Below are 14145 nucleotides of genomic sequence, written 5' to 3'. Positions count from 1 at the left end.
CTGGGTTTGTTTGTGTTTTCTGAACATTATCTGTGGACTTTACGGTTTTGAATGCATTTTCCATGTAACTTTTTGTTTTCTACCGGCAAAAGCTAATTGGTTCCACATGATGTCAACTTCTAGATTTTTCGAATTTTCCTGGCAGAAAGCTTCAGAAACACGAGTAAACATGATATTAGTGTTTGTAAACAAGACATTGGATCCACTTGCCGAAGAGAAAGATTGCGCTTTTCTCCAAAACCACTTTGACGATGATTTTTGTGTTAAATTTCACCTGTATTCAACACCACTTGGTAAGGATATGTCTGGAGGAAAGCAGAAATATCTGTTGTATTGTGGAAATATCAGTCCGAGTTCTTGCTACAGCCTCTTGGTTTGTTTGTATTTTCTGGACAAAATCTACGGACTTGACGGTTTGGAAAGCATTTTAGCATGTAACTTTTTGTTTTCTACCGGCAACACTAATTGGTTGCACATGGAGTCAAATCCTCCACACATTAGATTTTCCTGGCAGAAAGCTTCAGAAACCTCAGCAAACATGATTTTGCATTTATATACATGACATTGGATCTACTTGCCGAAGTGAAAGATTGTGGTTTTCTCCAAAACCACTTTTACGACGGTGATTTTTGGGTTAAATTGCACCCGACATCCATAAACTTTGTCTGGATATGCCTGGAGGAAAGCAGTAATATCTGGTGTGTTGTGGCTATCTCAATCCTAGATCTTACTACACCCTCTGTGTTTGTTTGTGTTTTCTGGACAATATCTAATTACTTGACGGTTTTGAAACATTTTAGCATGTAATTTTTGCTTTCTACAGGCAAATGCTAATTTGTTCCACATGGAGTCAAATCCTCCACACATTCGAGTTTCCTGGCAGAATGCTTCAGAAACCAAAGTAACATGGTATTTGCATTTATATACATGACATTGGATCCACTTGCCGAAAAGAAAGATTGTACTTTTCTCCAAAATCACTTTGACGGTGATTTTTTGGTTAAATTTCACCCGATTTCCAAACCACTTTGTCCGGATATGCCTGGAGGAAAGCAGAAATATCTGGTGTGTTGTGGCCATCTCAATCCCAGATTTTGCTACAGCCTCTGTGTTTGTTTGTGTTTTCTGGACATTAATACGGACTTTACTGTTTTGAATGCGTTTTAGCATGTACTTTTTGTTTTCAGCGGGAAATCTAATTGGTTCTACATGGAGTCAAATCCTCCACACATTCGAGTTTTCCTGGCAGAAAGCTTCAGACCCGAACAAACAAGATATTTGTGTTTATAAACATGACATTGGATCCACTTGTCTAACAGAAAGATTGTACTTTTCTCCAAAACCACTTTGACAGTGATTTTTAGGTTAAATTTCTATTGTATTGCACACCACTTTGTCTGGATATGTCTGGAGAAAAGCAGAAATATCTGGTATGTGGCTATCTCAGTCCCAGATCTTTCTACAGCCTCTGTGTTTGCTTGTGTTTTCCACACATTATACACCGATTTTAGGGGTTTGAATGTATTTTAGCATGTAACTTTTGATTTTTGCTGGCAAGCACTAATTGGTTGCACGTGGTGTCAAATCCTGCACACATTGGAGTTTTCTAGGCAATAAGCTTCAGAAACCCGAGAAAACATAATATTTCTGTTTTCAAACATGATATTGGATCCACTTACTGAACAGAAAGATTGTGCTTTTCTCCAAAACCACTTTGATGGTTATTTTTTGATTAAATTTCATCCGAATTCCACAATACTTTGTCCAGATCTGCCTGGATAAAAGCAGAAATATCAGGGGTGTTGTGGCTATCTGAATCCTAGGTCTTGCTACAGCTCTGTGTTTGTTTGTGTTTTCTGGACATTATCTATGGACTTGAGGTTTTGAGTGAATTTTAGCATGTAACATTTTGTTTTCTACCAGCAAACACTAACTGGTTCCACAATGCAGTCAAATCCTCCACACACTCGAGTTTTCTTGGCAGAAAGCTTCAGAAACCTGAGAAAACATGATACTTGTGATTGTAAACATGACATTAGATCCACTTGCTGAAGAGAAAATTGTGCTTTTCTCCAAAACCACTTTGACGGTGTTTGTTTGTTATATTTCTCCAAATTCCACACCACTTTTTCCAGATATGCCCGGAGGAAAGCAGAAATATCTTGTGTATTGTGGCTATCTCAATCCTGATCTTGCTACAGCCTCTGTGTTTGTTTGTGTTTTCTGGACATTATTACGAACTTTAGGTTTTGAACGAATTTTATAATGTTACTTTCTGTTTTCTACTGTCAAACACTAGTAGGTTCCACATGTAGTCAATCCTCCACACATTTGGGTTTTCCAGGTAGAAAACTTCAGAAACTCAAGCAAACATTATATTTATGTGTCTAAACATGACATTGGATCCACTTGCCAAATGGAAATAATTTGATATTCTCCAAAACCACTTTGAAGGTGATATTTTGGTTAAATTTCACCCGAGTTCCACAACACTTTGTCTAGATTTGCATGGATGAAAGCAGAAATGCCTGGTGTGTTGTGGATATCTCAATCCAAGATCTTGCTACAGCCTCTGTGTTTGTTTGTGTTTTCTGGACATCATCTATGGACTTTAAGGTTTTGAGTGAATTTTATAATCTAACTTTTAGTTTTCTGCTGACAAACCCTAATTGGTTCCACATGGAGTCAAATCCTCCACATATTCGAGTTTTCCTGGCAAAAAGCTTCAGAAACCCATGAAAATGTGACATTTGTGTTTGTAAACATGACATTGCATCCACTTGCCGAAGAGAAAGATTGTGCTTTTCCCCAAAACCTCTTTGAAGGTTATTTTTTGGTTCAATTTCACCCGAATTCCACAACACTTTGTCTAGATATCCCTGGATGAAAGCAGAAATATGTGGTGTGTTGTGTCTATGTCAATCACAGATCTTGCTGCAGCCTCTTTGTTTGTGTGTAATGGACATTATCTACGGACTTTGCGGGTTGGAGATTATTTTACCATGTAACTTTTGTTTTTCTGCTGGCAAGCACTAATTGGTTGCACATGGATTCAAATCATCCTCACATTTGATGTTTCTAGGCAGAAAGCTTCAGACACCAGATAACACATAATATTTCTGTTAGGAGACATGACATTGGATCCACTTGCTGAAGAGAAACATTGTGCATTTCCCAAAACCACTTTCATGGTGATTTTTTGGTTAAATCTCATCCAAATTCCACAACACTTTGTCTAGATATGCCTGGATGAAAGCAGAAATATCTGGTGTGTTGTGCCTATGTCAATCCTAGGTCTTGCTACTGCCTCTGTGTTTGTTTGTGTTTTCTGGACATTCTCTATGGACTTTACGGTTTTGAATGCATTTTAGCATGTAAGTTTTTGTTTTCAGCTGGCAAACGCTAATTGGTTCCACCTGGAGTCAAATAATCCACACATTCGAGTTTTCTAGGAAGAAAGCTCCAGAAACCTGAGAAAACATGATATTTGTTTCTGTAAAGATGACATTGGATGCATTTGCCGAACAGAAAGATTGTGCTTTTCTCCAAAACCACTTTCACGGTGATTTTTTGGTTAAATTTCACCCGAAATCCACAACAATTTGTCCAGATACTCCTGGATGAAAACAAAACATGACAGTTTTGAATTCATTTTAGCATGTAACTTTTAGTTTTCTGCTGGCAAATACTAATTGGTTGCACATAGAGTCAAATCCTTCACACATTCGAGTTTTATAGGCAGAAAACTTCAGAAACCCAAGCAAACATGATATTTGTGTTTGTAAACATGTGATAGGATCCACTTGCCGAACAGAAATATTGTGCTTTTCTCCAAAACCTCTTTGACGGTGATTTTTGGGTTAAATTTCACCCAAATTCCACAACACTTTGTCTGGGTATGCCTGGAGGAAAGAAGAAAGATCCAGTGTGTTGTGGCTATCTCAATCCCAGATCTTGCTACAGCCTCTGTGTATTTTTGTGTTTTCTGGACATTTTCTAAGAACTTTACGGTTTTGAGTGAATTTTAGCATGTAATTTTTGCTTTTCTGTCGGCAAACCCTAAATGGTTCAACATGGAATCAATTCTTCCACACATTCGTGTTTTCTAAGCAGAAAGCTTCAGAAAACTGAGTAAACATGATATTTGCCTTTGTAAACATGACACTGGATTCACTTGCTGAAAGAAAGATTCCAATTTCCTCCAAAACAATTTTGATGGTGATTTCTTGGTTAAATTTCACCTGAATTCCACACCACTTTGTCTGGATATGCCTGGAGGAAAGCAGAAATATCTGGTGTTTTGTGGGTATGTCAATCCTAGATATTGCTACAGCCTCTGTTTGTTTGTGTTTTCTGGACATTATCTATGGACTTTACGGTGTTGAGTGAATGTTATAATGTTTTAGTTTTGTGCTGGGAAACGCTAAATGGTTCCACAAGGAGTCAAATACTCCACACATTCGAGTTTTTCTGGCAGAAATCTCCAGAAACCTGAGCAAAAATGCTATTTGTGTTCGTAAACATGACCTTGGATCCATTCACCGAAAAGGAAGAGTGTGCTTTTCTCCAAAACCTCTTTGACGGTGATTTTTGGGTTAAATTTCACCCAAATTCCACAACTCTTTGTCCGGATATGCCTGGATGAAAGCAGAAATATCTGGTGAGTTGTGGCTATTTCAATCCTAGATCTTGCTACAGCCTCTGTGTTTGTTTGTGTTTCTGGACATTATCTAAGGACTTTACGGTTTTGAGTGAATTTTAGCATGTAATTTTTGCTTTTCTGTTGGCAAACCCTAAATGGTTCAACATGGAATCAATTCCTCCACACATTCGTGTTTTCTAAGCAGAATGCTTCAGAAACCTGTGCAAACATGATATTTGCTTTTGTAAACATGACACTGGATTCACTTGCTGAAAGAAAGATTCCAATTTCCTCCAAAACAATTTTCATGGTGATTTTTTGTTAAATTCCACCCGAATCCCACACCACTTTGACCGGATATGCCTGGAAGAAAGCAGAAATATCTGGTGTGTTGTGGCTATCTCAATCCGAGATCTTGCTACAGTCTCTGTGTTTGTTTGTGTTTTCTGGACATTATCTACGGACTTTACGGTTTTCAGTGCATTTTAGCATGAAACTTTTAGTTTTCTGCCGGCAAATGCTAATTGGTTGCACATAGATTCAAATCATCCACACATTCGAGTTTTCCTGGTAGAAAGCTTCAGAAACCCATACAAACATGATATTTGTGTTTGTAAACATGGCATTGGATCAACTTGCCGAACAGAAAGATTGTGCTTTTTTCCAAAACCACTTTGATGGTGATTTTGGGTTTATATTTCATGCGAATTCCACACCACTTTGTCCGGATATGCCTGGAGGAAAGCAGAAATATCCAGTGTATTGTGGCTATCTCAATCCCAGATCTTGCTACAGCCTCTGTGTTTGTGTTTTCTGAACATTCTCTATGGACTTGACGGTTTTGAAGCATTTTAGCATGTAACTTTTTGCTTTCTACCAGCAAATGCTAATTGGTTCCACATGGAGTCAAATCCTCCACACATTCGAGTTTTCCTGGCTGAGAGCTTCAGAAACCTGATAAAACATGCTATTTCTGTTTGTAAACATGACATTGTATCCACTTGCTGAAGAGAAAGATTGTGCTTTTCTCCAAAACCACTTTGATGGTGATTTTTTGGTTCAATTTCACCAGAATTCCACAACAGTTTGTCCTGATATGCCTGGAGGAAAGCAGAAAAATCTGGTATGTTGTGGGTATCTCAATTAGAGATCTTGCTACACTCTGCGTGTTTCTTTGTGTTTCTGGACATTACCTATGGACTTTATGCATTTGAATGCATTTTAGCATGTAACTTTTTGTTTTCTACTGCAAATGCTAATTGGTTCCACATGCAGTCAACTCTTAGATACATTCAAATTTTCCTGGCAGAAAGCTTCAGAAACCTGAGCAAACATGATATTTGTATTTGTTAACATGACATTGCATCCATTTGCTGAATAGAAAGATTGGGCTTTTCTCCAAAACCGCTTTGACGGTGATTTTTTGGTTAAATTTCACCCAAATTCCAGAACACTTTGTCCAGATCTGCCTGGATGAAAGCAGAAATATCGGGGGTGTTGTGGCTATCTCAATCCCAGATCTTGCTACATCCTCTGTGTTTGTTTGTGTTTTCAGGACATCATCTACGGACTTAAGGTTTTGAGTGAATTTTAGCATGTAACTTTTTGTTTTCTGCTGGCCAACACTAATTGGTTCCACATGCAGTCAAATCCTCCACACATTCAAGTTTTCTAGGCAGAGAGCTTCAGAAACCTGAGAAAACATGATATTTGTGTTTGTAAACATGACATCAGATCCACTTGCAGAAGAGATAATTGTGCTTTTCTCCAAAACCACTTTGACGGTGATTTTTTGGTTTAATTTCACCGAATTCCACACTACATTGTCCAGATATGCCTGGATGAAAGGAGAAATATCTTGTTTGTTGTGGCTATCTCAATCCTGATCTTGCTACAGCCTCTGTGTTTGTTTGTGTTTTCTTGACATTATTACGAACTTTAGGTTTTGAACGAATTTTATAATGTTACTTTCTGTTTTCTACTGTCAAACACTAGTAGGTTATACATGGAGTCAATCCTCCACACATTTGGGTTCTCTAGGAAGAAAACTTCAGAAACCCAAGCAAACATTATATTTGTATGTGTGAACATGACATTGGATCCACTTGCCGAATAGAAATAATTTGCTTTTCTCCAAAACCACTTTGAAGGTGATTTTTTGGTTAAATTTCACCCAAATTCCACAAAACTTTCTCTAGATATGCCTGGATGAAAGCAGAAATGTCTGGTGTGTTGTGGCTATGTGAATCACAAATCTTGCTGCAGCCTATTTGTTTGTTTGTGTTTTCTGGACATCATCTACAGACTTTAAGTTTTTGAGTGAATTTTATAATCTAACTTTTAGTTTTCTGCTGGCAAATACTAATTGGTTCCACATGGAGTCAAATCCTCCACACATTCAAGTTTTCCTAGAAGAAAGCTTCAGAAACCCGTGAAAATATGACATTTGTGTTTGTAAACATGACATTGCATCCACTTGCCGAAGAGAAAGATTTTGCTTTTCCCCAAAACCTCTTTGATGGTGATTTTTTGGTTAAATTTCACCCAAATTCCACAAACTTTGTTTAGATATGCCTGGATGAAAGCAGAAACATCTGGTGTGTTGTGGCTATGTCAATCTTGCTGCAGCCTCTGTGTTTGTGTGTTCTGGACATTATCTGCGGACTTTACGGGTTGGAGATTATTTTACCATGTAACTTTTGTTTTTCTGCTGGCAAGCACTAATTGGTTGCACATAGATTCAAATCATCCACACATTCAATTTTTCTAGGCAGAAAGCTTCAGAAACCCGAGCAAACATGATATTTGTGTTTGTAAACATGACATTAGATCCACTTGCTGAAGAGAAAGATTGTACTTTTCCCAAAACCACTTTGATGGTGATTTTTTGGTTAAATTTCACCTGAATTCCGCAAAACTTTCTCTATATATGCCTGGATGAAAGCAGAAATATCTGGTGTGTTGTAGCTATGTCAATCCTAGGTCTTGCTACAGCTCTGTGTTTATTTCTCTTTTCTGGACATTATCTAACGACATGACAGTTTTGAATGCATTTTAGCATGTAACTTTTTGTTTTCTGCCGGCAAATGCTAATTGGTACCACATAGAGCCAAAACCTCCATACATTCGAGTTTTCTAGGCTGAAAGCTTCAGAAACCCGAGCAAACATGATATTTCTGTTTGTAAACATGACGTTAGATTCACTTTATGAAGAGAAAGATTGTGCTTTACTCCAAAACCACTTTGATGGTGAATTTTTGGTTAAATTTCACCCGAATTCCACACCACATTTTCCGGATATGCTTGGATGAAAGCTGAAATATCTGGTGTGTTGTGGCTATCTCAATCCTGATCTTCCTACAGCCTCTGTGTTTTTTTGTGTTTTCTGGACATTAATAAGGACTTTACTATTTTGATAGCATTTTAGCATGTAACTTTTTGTTTTCTGCTGCCAAATGCTAATTGATTGCACATGGAGTCAAATCCTGCAAACATTCGAGTTTTCCTGGCAAAAAGCTTCAGAAACTTAGGAAAACATGGTATTTGTGTGTATAAACATGACATTAGATCCACTTGCCAAAGTGAAAGATTGTGCTTTTCTCCAAAACCGCTTTCACCTTGATTTTTTGGTTAAATTTCACCCAAATTCCACACTACATTGTCTGGATATGCCTATATGAAAGCAGAAATATATTCTGTGTTGTGGCTATCTCAATCCTGATCTTGTTACAGCCTCTGTGTTTGCTTGTATTTTCTGGACATTATCTACAAACTTTAGGTTTTGAATGAATTTTATAATGTAACTTTTTGTTTTCTGCTGGCAAACACTAGTAGGTTCCACATAGAGTCAATCCTCCACACATTTGTGATTTCTAGACAGAAAGTTTCAGAAACCGAAGCAAACATTATATTTGTGTGTGTAAACATGACATTGGATCCACTTGCCGAATAGAAAGAATTTGCTTTTCTCCAAAACCACTTTGAAGGTGATTTTTTGGTTAAATTTCACCCAAATTCCACCTCCACCTTGTCAGGATATGTCTGGAGGAATGCAGAAATATCGGGTGTGTTGTGGCTATGTCAATCCCAGATCTTGCTACAGCCTCTGTGTTTGGTGTTCTAGACATTATCTACGGACTTTACGGGTTTGAGATTATTGAAGCATGTCATATTTGTTTTTCTGATGGCAAGCACTAATTGGTTGCACATGGATTCAAATCATCCACACATTCAATTTTTCTAGGAAGAAAACTTCAGACACCAAATAAAACATAATATTTCTGTTAGTGCACATGATTTTGGATCCACTTGCCAAAGACAATGATTGTGCTTTTCCTAAAACAAGTTTGATGGTGATTTTTTGGTTAAATTTCACCTGAATTCCACACCACTTTGTCTGGATATGCCTGGAGGAAAGCAGAAATATCTGGTGGGTTGTGACTGTCTCAATCCCAGAACTTGCTACAGCCTCTGTGTTTGTTTGTGTTTTCTGGACATTATCTATGGACTTTATGGTGTTGAGTGAATGTTATAATGTTTTAGTTTTGTGCTGGGGAACGCTAATTGGTTCCACAAGGTGTCAAATACTCCACATATTCGAGTTTTCCTGGCAGAAACTCCAGAAACCTGAGCAAACACTCTATTTGTGTTTGTAAATATGACCTTGGACCCATTCGCCGAAAAGGAAGAGTGTGCTTTTCTCCAAAACCACTTTGACAGTGATTTTTTGGATAAATTTCACTCGAATTCCACAACACTTTGTCCAGATATGCCTGGATGAAAGCAGAAATATCTGGTGAGTTGTCGCTATTTCAATCCGAGATCTTGCTACAGCCTCTGTGTTTGTTTGTGTTTTCTGGACATTATCTATGGTCTTTACGGTTTTGAGTGAATTTTAGCATGTAATTTTTGCTTTTCTGCCGGCAACCCCAAATTGGTTCCACATGGAGTCAAATCCTCCACACATTTGAGTTATCTAGGCAGAAAGCTTCAGAAACCTGTGCAAACATGATATTTGCCTTTGTAAACATGACACTGGATTCACTTGCTGAAAGAAAGATTCCAATTTCCTCCAAAACAATTTTGATGGTGATTTCTTGGTTAAATTTTACCCGAATTCTACTCCAGTTTGTCTGGATATGCCTGGAGGAAAGCAGAAATATCTGGTGGGTTGTGACTGTCACAATCCCATATCTTGCTACAGCCTCTGTGTTTGTTTGTGTTTTCTGGACATTATCTATGGACTTTACGGTGTTGAGTGAATGTTATAATGTTTTAGTTTTGTGCTGGGAAACGCTAAATGGTTCCACAAGGAGTCAAATACTCCACACATTCGAGTTTTCCTAGCAGAAAGCTCCAGAAACCTGAGCAAACATGCTATTTGTGTTTGTAAACATGACCTAGGATCCATTCGCCGAAGAGGAAGAGTGTGCTTTCCTCCAAAACCACTTTGACAGTGATTTTTTTGGTTAAATTTCACCTGAATTCCACAACAATTTGTCCAGATATGCCTGGATGAAAGCAGAAATATCTGGTGGGTTGTGGCTATGTCAATCCTAGTTCTTGCTACAGCCTCAGTGTTTGTTTGTGTTTTCTGGACATTATCTAAGGACTTTATGGTTTTGAATGCAGTTTAGCATGTAACCTTTTTGTTTTCTGCTGGCAAACGCTGATTGGTTGCACATGGAGTCAAATCCTCCACACATTCGAGTTTTCTAGGCAGAAAGCCTCAGAAACCTGTGCAAACATGATATTTGCTTTTGTAAACATGACACTGGATTCACTTGCCAAAAGAAAGATTCCAATTTCCTCCAAACAATTTTGACGGTGATTTCTTTGTTAAATTTTACCTGAATTCCACACCACTTTGACTGGATATGCCTGGAAGAAAGCAGAAATATCTGGTGTGTTGTGGCTATCTCAATCCGAGATCTTGTTATAGCCTCTGTGTGTGTTTGTTTTCTTGACATTGTCTACGAAGTTTAGTTTTGAACAAATTTTATAATCTAACTTTTTGTTTTCTGTGCTCAAACGCTAATTGGTTGCCCATGGACTAAAATCCTCCACACATTCAAGTTTTCTAGGCAGAAAGCTTCAGAAATCTAAGCAAACATGATATTTTGTTTGTAAACATGACATTGGATCCACAAGCCGAAGAGAAAGTTTGTGCTTTTCCCAAAACAACTTTGATGATGATTTTTGGGTGAAATTTTACCCAAATTCCACATTTTGTGAGGATATGCCTGGAGGAAAGCAGAAATATCTGGTGAGTTGTGGCTATGTCAATCTCAGATCTTGCTACAGCCTCTGCATTTGTGTATTCTGGGCATTATCTAGTGACATTAGGTTTTGATTGAATTTTACCATGTAACTTTTTGTTTTCTTCCCGCAAAAGCTAACTGTTTCCACATGGAGTCAAATCTTCCACACATTCTTGTTTCCTAGGCAGAAAGCTTCAGGAACATGAGAAAACATAATATTTCTTTTTGCAAACATGACATGGGATCTACTTGCTGAAGAGAAAGATTGTGCTTTTCTCCAAAACCGCTTTCACCTTGATTTTTTGGTTAAAATTTACCCGAATTCTACACCAGTTTGTCTGGATATGCCTTGATGAAAGCAGAAATATCCGGTGTGTTTTGTCTATCTCAATCCCAGATCTTGCTACAGCCTCTGTGTTTGTTTCTGTTTTCTGGACATTATCAACAGACATTATGGTTTTGAATGAATTATATCATCTAACTTTTTGTTTTCTGCTACCAAATGCTGATTGGTTCCACATGGAGGTAAATCCTACACATTCGAATTTTCCTGGCAGAAAGCATCAGAATCCCTAACAAACCTAATATTTGTCTCTGTAAACATGACATTGGATCCACTTGCTGGACAGAAAGATTTGCTTTTCTCCAACACCACTTTGACGGTGATTTTTTGGTTAAATTTCACCTGAGTTCCACAACACTTTGTCCAGATATGCCTGGATGTAAGCAGAAATATCTGGTGTGTTGTGGCTATCTCAACCCTAGATCTTGCTACAGCCTCTGTGTTTGTTTTTGTTTTCTGGACTTTATCTACGGACTTTATGGTTTTGAATGCAGTTTAGCATGTAACCTTTTTGTTTTCTGCTGGCAAACGCTGATTGCTTGCACATGGAGTCAAATCCTCCACACATTCGAGTTTTCCTGGCAGAAAAGTTCAATAATCTGAGTAAATATGATATTTTTGTTTGTAAACATGACAATGGTTCCACTTGTGAAAGAGAAAGATTGTGCTTTTCTCCAAAACCTTTTTGACGGTGATTTTTTCGTTAAATTTCACCTGAATTCCACACCACCTTGTCCGGCTATGCCTAGATGAAAGCAGAAATATCTGGTGTGTTGTGGCTATCTCAATCTGAAAATCTTGCTATAGCCTCTGTTTTTGTTTTTTTTTTTTTTTTTTTTTTTCTTTTTTTTTCTGGACATTATCTTGCGACTTTACGGGTTTGACAGAATTTTAGCATGTAAGTTTTGGTTTTCTGCTGGCAAACTCTAATTGGTTCCACATGGAGTCAAATGCTCCACACATTTGAGTTTTCTAGGCAGAAAACTTCAGAGATCTGAGAAAACATGGTATATGTCTTTGTAAACATTACATTGCATCCACTTACAAAAAAGAAAATTTGTAATTTCCTCCAAAACCATGTTGATGGTGATTTTTTGCTTAAATTTCACCCAAATTCCACACCTTGTCCGGATATGCATGGATGAATGCAGAAATATCTGGTCTGTTGTGGATACATCCCATATCTTGCTACAGCCTCTGTGTTTGTTTGTGTTTTCTGGACATTATCTACCGACTTTACAGTTTTGAGAGAATATTAGCATGTAACCTTTGGTTTTCTGCTAGGAAAGGCTAATTGGTTCCACATGGATTCAAATCCTCTGTACATTCAAGTTTTCCTAGCAGAAAGCTTCAGAAACCTGAGTAAGCATGATATTTTGTTTGTACACATGACATTGGATCTACTTGCTGAAGAGAAAGATTGTGCTTTTCCCAAAACCACTTTGATGATGATTTTTTGGTTAAATTTCACCTGAATTCCACAACAGTTTGTCTGGATATGCCTGGAGGAAAGCAGAAATATCTGTTGAGTTGTGGCTATGTCAATCCTAGGTCTTGCTACAACCGTTGCGTTTGTATGTGTTTTCTGGACATTATATAGGGACATTAGGTTTTGAGTGAATTTTACCATGTAACTTTTTGTTTTCTGCCTGCAAACACTAATTGATTCCACATGGAGTCACATCCTCCACACATTCAAGTTCTCCTGGCAGAAAGCTTCAGAAACCCGAGGAAACATGATATTTGTGTTTGTAAACATGTCAGTGGTTCCACTTGCCTAAGAGAAAGATTGTGCTTTTCTCCAAAACAACTGTGATGGTGATTTTTTTGTTAAATTTCACCCAAATTCCACACCACTTTGTCCGGATATGCCTGGAGGAATGCAGAAATATCTGGTGTGTTGTGGCTATCTCAATCCAAGTTCTGGTTACTGGTTACTGACTTAAAACCTATGTGAAACTGGTATCAATTATAAGCTAGTATCAATAATCTAGTATCAGTAAACTAGTATCAATTATAATATTGACAATACCAGTTACAATCTTAACAATTCCAATTATAATCTTGACATTAATCCAGGTATTGATTTTAATCATATGTAGAACATAGACAAATTACATTTTTATCATTGATCTATGTTTAGTCTATCTGCTTCCAAGCTTGAGCGATCCTGCTAGGGGGTTTCTGTGCTCTGCCAAGTGTGATGTAGTGGACTGCTATTATTCAACTGTTTTAGATCATAGTTTCAGAGCAGAATCTCATGGTGTGTGGGGGGGCACCTTTCCAGAATGGAGTCTCAAGTGCTCCAAACTGGAGTCCCTACTGTTAAGGTGTTACTTCAAGATATTAACCCTTTATCAGTTATATAGTTTGCAAATATTTTCTACCACTCTTCACTTTGCTTAATGTTTCCTTTGCAGCACAAATCTTCTAAGCCTGATGTAATCCCTTTTGTCTCTTTCTGCTTTCATTGCCTGTGCTTCTGGGGTCTTTTCCAAGAAGTCTTTCCTATGCCAATATCTTGCAGAGTTTTCCCAATGTTTTCCTCTAATAATATGTTGATATCAGGTCATAGATTTAGATTCATGATCAGTTGTGAGTTGATTTTTGTATGGGTGTAAGTACAGGTTTTGTTTCATATGTCTGCATGTTGAGATCCAATTTTCCCAACACTATTTGTTGAAGAGACTGTCCTTTCTCCAGGGATTGATTTTAGCTGGTTTGTCAAAGACTAGTTGGTTGTAGCTGCATGGATTAATTTTTTTGGTTTATATTTTATTTCATTGGTATACATGTCTTTTTTTCTTCCAGTCCCAGGCTATTTTGTTTGTAACTGCCCTGTAGTATGTCTTGAAATCTGGTCTTCTGATACTTCCAATTTTTTCTTGTTTAATGTTGCT

General features: G+C 37.6%; 1 long non-coding RNA gene across 1 annotated transcript in view; it reads left to right on the top strand.

Annotated features, from left to right (window-relative positions):
- LOC138845076 (uncharacterized) overlaps positions 1-14145 on the top strand; it is a 39957-nt gene that overhangs the window by 1146 nt on the left and 24666 nt on the right. The gene's annotated exons all lie outside the window — the stretch shown is intronic.

The sequence above is a fragment of the Oryctolagus cuniculus genome, chromosome 13 (assembly GCF_964237555.1).
Source record: "Oryctolagus cuniculus chromosome 13, mOryCun1.1, whole genome shotgun sequence".
Lineage (NCBI taxonomy): Eukaryota > Metazoa > Chordata > Mammalia > Lagomorpha > Leporidae > Oryctolagus > Oryctolagus cuniculus.
This window is presented reverse-complemented; position numbering and strand designations above follow the sequence as displayed.